The sequence below is a fragment of the Podarcis gaigeae genome (assembly GCF_964106915.1).
Source record: "Podarcis gaigeae genome assembly, chromosome: 6".
NCBI classification, from domain to species: Eukaryota; Metazoa; Chordata; class Lepidosauria; order Squamata; family Lacertidae; genus Podarcis; species Podarcis gaigeae.
Genome location: NC_139682.1, coordinates 5300236 through 5310971, shown reverse-complemented (window position 1 = coordinate 5310971; position 10736 = coordinate 5300236).

Genomic DNA, 10736 nt, shown 5'->3' with positions numbered 1-10736 from the left:
TCTTAACAGGGATCATTCCAGAAGGCATTACTGAACACCTTTTGCAGCCATTTAGTCAAGTCAAGTCAAGTAACCTTTATAGGCATCACATAAGAACATTCAGAATAGATAGGTCAGTGCGATCTCGTCGCATGGCCCTTAAATGTAAAATGTATGATGATCTCTGCCAACAGTTTTTAGACCATCTATGTATTCCAACATGGAAACCAGAGATGGAGGTTATGCATCCATTTAGGGCAATAACAGTGGAGACTCCTAGCTCAAGGCCAATAGTAGGGTTGCTTCTCTTTCCAACCTCCGCAACCCTGCCAGTGCTCCTGTTCCTTTAACATCTCTTTGCAGGCAGAAATTCAATAGGTGAAGCTTCTTTCCAGTAGGAGGGTGTGGGGCTGGGGTGAGTCCCACACAGTTTACTCTTTACCTGCTTCAGAGTTCATTAAAGAACCAGAACTGAACCAAGAAAGCAGCCGTTAAGGAAGGAAAACAATTAACAATAAAAATCATCTGGACTTTTCCAAAGCATGACAGATGAAGGAATCTCTTTGAGGTTGTGCGGAGATGGAGGTGACCTGTGAGGTTTGTGAGGATGGAGCTAGCAAATTGCCAGCCCAACGTGCTCCTGTTGGCATGGCAACCCTGCTGGTCCTCAACTGGGAGGTGGCGTTTAAAGTTATGTCTCTGTCAATCTCGACTCGAGGGTTGAACAATGAAAAAATGCGGAGATACAAGAAACACGGCAAGGGAGGGGAGGACTGGCTTGGAAGCACACAGGTTTGCTGCTGCCCCCTCTGTTGCAGTGGGCGTTTATTCTGTTATCAGCAGGGCGGCTGATGCTGGGAATGGGCATTGTGGCGCCTTTGCCTGTAGCTGAATGCGTCTGTCTGATCCAGCGCAGAGAGCAATTGCGTAGTGGCTCATTCAGAAGTGCAGGGTCCCTCCATGATAGTCACAGCCACGCCCCCTTCTTATACATAATCTCATGTAATAATAATAATTAATAATAATAATAGATGCGACAGGAAGGATTCAAAGCCTGCGGGACCAGAGATTTACAGAAGATTGGAAGAAGTATATGAATTATTTGAAGAGCAACTGTAATCAACAAATTACGCTAGTAGGACTACAAGAAGTTTTGTAAGGAGAAATATACGGAGTGTTACAAAGTAGAAAAAGATAGAGGTATTGGTTATGGGTTTGAAATGTAATAGGGAAAATAAGAAATGCATATTAAGAGACTAGAAAGGAAAATTTTCAGACAGGATTGATGGAAGTCAAAAAAACCTGAATAAGATGTAAAAGTATGTATGTTTAATTACTGTTGAAAATGATATGTTAAAAAACTTATATATATATATATATATATATATATATATATATATATATATATACACACACACACACACATATATATATATATAATGGATGCATTTCAACGATCAATGCAGATCTCCATTTGCAGCCTTCCAGCTGGATATGCCATTGTCTTTGCACAATCATGGGCAATTGTTTCGGAGCGCTCCAGTGTCTTACTTTCGGAGTGAATTAAGTTGTGTTTCCCTTGAAGTTGCCACGGAACATGTGCACCGTACTCTGGAAGCAGAAGCACTTCCGTCCCCTAGCATTGGAGCATGGAGAACAAATTCCTCCCCTGTGCTATTCCTGTACACTTACTCCAGAGTGACCCCAGGAGCCAATCCTCAGTGGCTGACCCACCTCCTTGCATTCTGATTGGCTCCAGAACTTTCCAAGTTCTAGCCAGGAACCGGGAAGCAGACTGACCACAGGTGTTTTCAGCAAACTGAAGGGAGCAAGCAAAATGTTTGGGGTGTGGGAGACTCCCTGGTCTTGAATGGGGCAACTGTGCCCCTGAAGGACCAGGTGTGCAGCCTGGGAGTCATTCTGGACTCACAGCTGTCCATGGAGGCGCAGGTCAATTCCGTGTCCAGGGCAGCTGCCTACCAGCTCCATCTGGTACGCAGGCTGAGACCCTACCTGCCCACAGACTGTCTCGCCAGAGTGGTGCATGCTCTAGTTATCTCCCGCTTGGACTACTGCACTGCGCTCTATGTGGGGCTACCTTTGAAGGTGACCAGGAAACTGCAATTAATCCAGAATGTGGCAGCTAGACTGGTGACCGGGAGTGGCTGCCAGGATCACATAACACCGGTCCTGAGAGATCTGCATTGGCTCCTAGTATGCTTCCGAGCAAAATTCAAAGTGTTGGTGCTGACCTTTAAAGCCCTAAACGGCTTCGCTCCTGTATACCTGAAGAAGCATCTCCACCCCTATCGTTCAGCCTGGACACTGAGATCCAGCGCCGAGGGCCTTCTGGCAGTTCCCTCACTGCGAGAAGTGAGTTTGCAGGGAACCAGACAGAGGGCCTTCTCGGTGGTGGCGCCCACCCTGTGGAACGCCCTCCTTTTAGATGTGAAGGAAATAAGCAGCTATCCTATCTTTAAAAGACATCTGAAGGCAGCCCTGTTTAGGGAAGTTTTTAATATTTAATGCTGTATTGTTTTTAACACTCGACTGGAAGCCACCCAGAGTGGCTGGGGAAACTCAACCAGATGGGCGGGGTCTAAATAATAAATTTATTATTATTATATTTGCCAGCGGTGGAAGTCTGGGCTCCACAATCTCCTCTGTTTCTATAGTGCTTGGAGGGACTGATGAAGAAGACACTGGTCTCAGGACCTCAGTGGCCCCTGCTGCAGACCAGGTATACCATGAGATGGCCTAGGGCTTCTAGCCACGATGGCTATGTCCTGCCTCCACAATCAGAGGCAGCAACGCTTCTGAATCCCAGTCGCTGGAAGCCACAAGACAGGAGAGTTGCTCTTCCACAAGATGCCGGACTTAGATGACCCATTCTCACATTCTCACATTGTTACGATGCTGGACAGACCCAATGACCTTAAGGAGAGAGACATTACAGTGGCACCTCGCAAGACGAATGCCTCGTAAGACGAAAAACTCGCAAGACGAAAGAGTTTTTCGTTTTTTGAGTTGCTTCGCAAGACGAATTTCCCTATGGGCTTGCTTCGCAAGACGGAAACGTCTTGCAAGTTTGTTTCCTTTGTCTTGCAAGTTTGTTTCCTTTTTCTTAAAACTGTGCATTCAGGAGGTGCAGTTGCGACTTGACTTCGAGGAGCAACTCATAGCACGCGGGGTGGTAGCCTTTTTTGAGGTTTTTGAAGACTTTGGTGATTTTTGAAGCTTTTCCAAAATCCGTGCTTCGCAAGACGAAAAAACCGCAAGACAAAAAAACTCGCAGAACGAATTAATTTCGTCTTACGAGGTACCACTGTATTCTTCACAACTTTTTCTTTGGGCTTGTTTTGGTGCTGGAAAAGAACTCCTAAAATGCCAGCCAGAGGGCCTTGCAGTGCTCCTGTTCTTTGAGCAATTGTGCTTAATGATCTATAAGAGGTTTGGAGGGAATAAACTTCACGCTCATGCAGGCACCTGGGGGGAAAAGCCATTAGGGGACGGTGCTAATGGCAGTTCCCATTACGGTCTTCCAGCACCTGGAGGAAGAAGGGAAGAACAAGAGTTGGGTGGACTCTCCTGAGACAAGAGCAGAAGGAGGCCGCCTGTTCTTCACTGAAAGGGGAAAGAGGGACGGAGGGAGGCCATGTTTCAAAGAAGCCGTGTGTGCAACAACTAGGTGGGTGTTTCAGTCTTGCGCTTTACCTCCTTTTTACAATACGATACAATAATCTTTATTGTCATTGTCCCATACAGAACAACGAGATTGAAAAATCTACATCAGACATTCAAAAACCAACAAGCCTGCTATCCCAGCTATCCCAACCTGGTTAGCCCCCTAAAAACTCTGATACAGTGGTGCCTCGCAAGACGAAATTAATTCGTTCTGCGAGTCTCTTCGTCTTGCGGTTTTTTCGTCTTGCGAAGCACCCCTATTAGCGGCTTAGCGGATTAGCGCTATTAGCGGATTAGCGCTATTAGCGGATTAGCGCTATTAGCGGATTAGAAAAAGGGGGAAAAAGCGAAAAAACTTGCAAGACTCGCAAGACATTTTCGTCTTGCGAAGCAAGCCCATAGGGAAATTCGTTTTGCGAAGCGCCTCAAAAAACGGAAAACCCTTTCGTCTAGCAGGTTTTTCGTCTTGCGAGGCATTCGTCTTGCGGGGCACCACTGTACCCCATTTTTAAATACAATATACTAGAGACACTCCTTACACTGCATTTAGAACCAGAATTGCATTTGCATAGAAACTGTTTCCCAGGCGGCTAGTCCTAGTCTTTATAACCCTGTACCTTCTTCCAGAAGGCAGAAGCTGAAAGAGATCATTTCCAGGGTGCACATTGTCCTGCACTATCTCTGCAGAAATCACTGGGTTAAATATTTGATCCAAGGTGGGAAGAGTGCACCCAATTATTCTCTCCACAGTCTTTACAACCCTGGACAGCATTGTTTTCCCCCTGACTGTGCAGCTCCCAAACCACACACAGAGACCATAAGTTAATACACTCTCCACAGTACAGTGGTGAAATGCCATCAACAGGTCCTTTGAGAGATTGTTTTTCCAGATAATTCTCAGAAAATATAACCTCTGCTGTGCTCTCCTCATCATCAGGTCTTTGCTGTTTTCTCCCCAGGTTAGGTCATCTCTCAACTCCATTCCCAGAAATCGAAACACCGAGACCTGTTCCACGCACTTCCCCTCAATAATCAGTGGCTGAATATTCAATTTACACTTCCTAAAGTCCACAATAATCTCTTTTGTTTTCTTTGAGTTAAGGAGTAAGTTGTGGGTTGCCTGTGGGAAACCCGCAAGCAGGATTTGAAATGAAAACCAGCCTCCCATTCCCCTGTCTCCGTGGAAACAGAGCGCAGTCACCTTGTCTAGTAGCCATTAATAGCCTCCTCCTGCACTGCAGGGGGTTGGACTAGATTGCCCTTGGGGTTCCCTTCCAATTACAATTCTGTGAGCCTTCATGAGTTTGTTGAATCCTCTTTCAAAGCCATCTAGCTTGGTGCCCAGCTCTGCCTCCTGTGGAAGTGAGTTCCACAGTTCAACTACTTGGTACACGAATATGTCCTTTCTTTTATGTGTCCTGAATCTTCCAACATACACAGTTTCACTGCATGTCCACAACCTCCAGAATTAGGAGAGAGGGAGAAAAACTTCCCTCTATCCTCTTTCTGCATGCTATGCATGATTTCATAAACTCCCATCACATCGCCTCCTGCTTGACTTTTATCTAAACTTAAAAAGTCCTAAACCAGGGCGGTCGAATTTTTTCACACCAAATGGGCTGCTAAAATACAGAACCTGCAGGTCGCACCCTGAATTAAATTTCCATCTTGTAAATTGAAGTGTTTCCAAGTAAACTGAAGTGTTTCCAATATATCTGATATTATTTAATATGCACAATCTATTTAACTAAATATATCTAATTAAATGCACAATAGATTTAATTATCAAATTTAATACACAAACAGATGTAAGCGCTTCCATTAACAAGGCATCTTTTTTTCTGGGATGTTGCTATGAGCCGCGAAAGGAGGACTCGTGCACAGCCCACAGGCTGCAGGTTGGAGCACCTTGACCCTGTCGCTTCAGCCCCTTGATCATCTGTTGTTCAAGAAGAAAAGGAGCAAAGCTGGCCTGGAAGATACTCTTGTGGAGGTGAGGCCTTATCATAGAGGGTGACACAGAGCAGGGGCACCTCATCTTAGAAATTATGGGAGGGAGGAACCTCAAGGAGGTTTGCCAATGATACAACGGTGGTTGGTTTAATCACGGCTGGAGAGGGGGAGGCAGCCCAAAGGAAGGAGGTTGAGCAGTTGGGAGAGTGGTGCAGGAAAAACAACTTACTCCTTAACTTAAAGAAAACAGAAGAGATTATTGTGGACTTTAGGAAATGTAAATTGAACATTCAGTCAATTATTATTGAGGGGAAGTGCGTGGAACAGGTCTCGGTGTTTCGATTTCTGGGAATGAAGTTGAGAGATGACCTAACTTGGGGAGAAAACAGCAAAGACCTGATGATGAGGAGAGCACAGCAGAGGTTATATTTTCTGAGAATCCTCTGGAAAAACAATCTCTCAAAGGACCTGTTGATGGCATTTCACCACTGTACTGTGGAGAGTGTATTATGGTCTGTGTGTGGTTTGGGAGCTGCACGGTCAGGGAAAAAACAAGGTTGCAAAGACTGCGGAGAGAATAATTGGGTGCACTCTTCCCACCTTGGATCAAATCTATGCTTCCAGGTGCCATAAGAAAGCTGCAGAGATAGCACAGGACAATGTGCACCCCGGAAATGATCTCTTTCAGCTTCTGCCTTCTGGAAGAAGGTACAGGGTTATAAAAACCAGGACTAGCCGTCTGAGAAACAGTTTCTATCCAAATGCGATTTTGATTTTAAATGCAGTGTAAGGAGTCTCTAGGGACCCGGGTTCTCAGTGGGTTAAGCCACAGAGCCTAGGACTTGCCGATCAGAAGGTCGGCAGTTCGAATCCCCGCAACAGGTGAGCTCCCGTTGCTTGGTCCCTGTTCCTGCCAAACTAGCAGTTTGAAAGCACGAAGTGCAAGTAGATAAATAGGTACTGCTCCAGCGGGAAGGTAAATGGTGTTTCCGTGCGCTGCTCTGGTTCGCCAGAAGCGGCTTAGTCATGCTGGCCACATAACCCGGAACCTGTACGCCGGCTCTCTCGGCCAATCAAGCAAGATGAGCGCTGCAACCCCAGAGTCGGCCACGACCTAATGGTCAGGGTTCCTTTTACCTTTAAGGAGTCTCTATTGGAGGATATTGTATTTAAAAATGGGGTATCCAGAGTTTTTAGGCGGCTAACCAGGCTGGGATAGGCTTGTTGGTTTTTTTAATGTCTTATGTAGATTTTTTCAATTTTGTTGTTCTGTATGAGACAATGACAATAAAGAGTATCGTATCTTATATGGTTGGACCCTGTGAGAACAGGATGCTGGACTAGACGGGCCATTGGCTGGATTCAGCAGTCTCCCCTTGTGATAAAAGTTGAGTGGGGCAGATAAACAGCAGTTTTCCAAGGCACTGAATGATCCCAGCCCCCGGCCAGCTCGACTTAGTGGAAATCAGAGGCCCTGGGGAGGTGAGCGAAGTCTCCTGTGGCCCAGGGCTTGGAGCCACGCCAGGGCCTTGTCTCGCTGGGCAGCTAGCTGGGATTGACAGGCGGCATTCAAACCGAGTCGGGCCGAATCAATCCATTTCAGGTCGTTGTCGGAAACCATTAAGGGACACAATGCTGACGAGGTCTGTCCGTGGGAGCTGGAGGCTGCTGCCTTCGGCGTATTTGGTAGATTCCAGTGCCCGGCTGGGGTGGGATGGGAGACAAAGGCCCGCCCACAAAGCACGGGCAAAACAAACCGGCCACGTTCCCAGGGATGTGCGGCTCGGGCCGATTACGTAAGGCGGCTTGAGCTGCCAGCTGCGCTACCAGTTATGTAACTCCCTGGAAGTCTGCGTCACGCAACGCTCTCCTGAGCTGCTGCTGTTCGCCACTCCGAACGCCAATTTGCGCAGCGCAGGCCCCTCCGGGAAGCACCATGGCCTGCCCCTCTGCACATCTTGAGACCCTCATCATGCAGGGCTGGCTCACACACGTGATGTGGAAGCAAGCACAGCTCTGCCACGCAATGGGAGCTGCAGCCTGGATGAGTCCCCTGTGCAGCATGCGTATTGCTGTGATGCGCTTGCGTATCGGTGAAGATTACCAACGCATGAAAGTGTTTTGATTCGTGTTACTTTCCTGGATTGCTGGACCTGCAGGTCTGACCTGAAGTCACCAGGGTTGGTTGTCACCATCCAGGAAGCAGGAGGGAAGCTTTAATTTCTGGGTGGTCTTTAATTTCTTGTTGGCATCCAACTGCCCCTTGAGTGAACAATAAGTGTGCCAAGAATTGATGGGTGCTCTGAGGTACACCTAGAAAGAGAGCCAGTGTGTTGCAGTGGTTAGAGGCCTGTGACCTCGGAGACCAGGGTTTGAACCCCCACTTAGTCGTGAAGCTCCCTGGGTGTCCTTGGGCCAGTCACCATCTCTTAGCCTAACCTACCTCACAGGGCTGTTGCGCGGAGGACAACCAAGTATACCACCTTGAGCTCCGTGGAGAAAGGTGGTATACAAGTGTCCGTAACAAATAAAACAGCTTTCCTCCCTTAAAAAAATCCTGGCTGATTCGAGGAACCTTGTTTTACACACACACTATCCCGGCATGTTCTGCTCTGCCAACTAAGCTGTGAGCAACTAGGAAAACTACATCCAAATTATACAAGAGAGAGAGAGAGAGAGAGAGAGAGAGAGAGAGAGAGAGAGAGAGAGAGAGAAATTGAGTGGTTGTTATGGCAGGAGTTTATACTAACTTCTTTTCAACTTGAGACAGGGTGGAGAGCTGGAAGCCAAGCAGCTGGAGGAACTATGGTACTGTCTGGCCAAACTGGGAGTATCTGATTTTTCCCCCCTACTAAAGGCATAAAAGGACAATTATCTTTTTTTCTAATGTGGCTTTTGACTATACCCAAGGCAGTTGATAAGAGCCATTTGGTTTCGCTGTATACTTGGAGGGTGTATTTGTGCAACCAACCACTTTGACGTCAAAAATGCAGAAGACAAAGGACCTTAGGAGAGGACCCTAGGTAGGGACGCTTTTGCCCCCAGCTTATCAGAAAGTACTTGTCTGTGTAGGGCAATGTGTGTGGGGGGGAGGGACTTCTGTAGCTGGAGGGCCACATTCGCTTCTGGCTAGCCTCCTGAGGGCCAAATGTCAGCGGTGGTTGGGGACAGAGAAGAGTTCAGCAGAGAAACACATGATATTTTTAAACCTTTGTACAGCACCTTGCATCTCTTCAAGTCACTCTAGATTATTGCCACGGCTAAGAGAACACAAAGCTGAAATGTGGTATGCAAACAGAGGTGTTCCGATTGCAGGTTTGTGGGGTTACACTTCACAACACCCCAGAAGATGTAAAATGTGTCAAAGTCTCTTATAACAGAGGCAAACCAAGGCAAACTGGGAGTGTCTGCATCAATGCTCCCCTAAAATGGTGAACTCTCCTTCCTTGGATATTTTTAAGCCGAGGTTGGAGGGCCATCTGTCAGGGATGCTTCAGTTGGGATTCCTGCATTGCAGGGGGCTGGACTAGATGTCCCTAGGCAGTCCTCTCCAACTCTCTAATTCTGCGAAATGCCAGCGGGAGGGGTTTGTACTGAAATAGATTCAGATGGATAGAGGTTTTTGCTTTTACGGTGGCATGCAGCAAGTGAAAGCTGTATTGTACGAGGCCAAAACGAATTAGGCAGCAACTTGCTGAAGCAGCTCAGGAGAGCCCCAACCCTATACCTTTCCCTCAAGAGGTTCATGCCCCCAATTCGGATCAGATGCTACTCAGCCTGTTATAGTCCTGGCCTAATTGATTCTTTCCGCAAAGGAAAAGCTAGACAATCCCCAAAGCCTTGCTGCAACCTGCCACTGCTATTTAAAAGTTAGCGTAACAAGAATGTAATTATTGGATCAGCTGTAAGAACCCAGCATCCTGTTTCCAATGGAGACTAGACAAGGGAGGGCCTGAAGGCAACACTGTGTAACTCCTTTCACTTGCTTCATTTCCTGCAGTGCATGAAGCCATTTTTAGCACGCTAATTGTGGTGGGTTCTGTAGTCCCATTTGCTGCATCAGACAGTCTGTTCTTAAACCCTCACCACACCTATTTTCCTGGCTCTTACTTGCCTTTTGAGATCTCTCCGTTCTCCAAATCCCTATGCCCACCCTTTCTTCCTCCCATTAATCAAATTCCACCCCAACCCTTTGTAGAGATATGCAGAGCATCACAATTTGTGTGTATCTCCCTGCCTAGGTAAGGGACGCGGGTGGCGCTGTGGGTTAAACCACAGAGCCTAGGACTTGATGATCAGAAGGTCGGCGGTTCGTATCCCCGCGACGGGGTGAGCTCCTGTTGCTCGGTCCCTGCTCCTGCCAACCTAGCAGTTTGAAAGCACGTCAAAGTGCAGGTAGATAAATAGGTACCACTCCGGTGGGAAGGTAAATGGCGTTTCTGTGCGTTGCTCTGATTCGCCAGAAGCGGCTTAGTCATTCTGGCCACATGACCCAGAAGCTGTACGCCGGCTCCCTCGGCCAATAAAGCGAGATGAGCGCTGCAACCCCAGAGTCGGCCACAACTGGAACTAATGGTCAGGGGTCCCCTTTACCTTTACACCCTGCCTAGAATTGTAGACTTGGGTCATCTTGTTCAACCTCCTGCAATGCAAGAATCTCAACTAAAGCATCCATCTCTGAAGGCAATCCAACCTCTGCTTTAAGACCTCCAATGGAGGAGAGTCCACCGTCTTTCAAGGGAGACTGTTCCACTGTCAGGAAAATTCTTCCCGATGTTTAGTCGAAATCTCCTTTCTTGTAACTTGAGTCCTACCCCCCCACCACACCCAGCGCACTCAGAAAAAAGCTTGCTCCATCTCCCATTGACAGTCCTTGAGATATCTTTTCCAGGCTAAACATACCCAACTCCTTCAACCGCTCATCATCAGGCTTGGTTTCCAGAACCTTTATAACATCTTGGTCGCCCTCCTCTGCCCATGTTCCAGCTTGTCAACATCCTTCTTAAATGGTGGTGCCTAGAACGGGGCATTCCAGGTGTGATCTGATCATGACACAATAAAGCAGTGGGAGACGCTGTGGGTTAAACCACAGAGACTAGGACTTGCCGATCAGAAGGTTG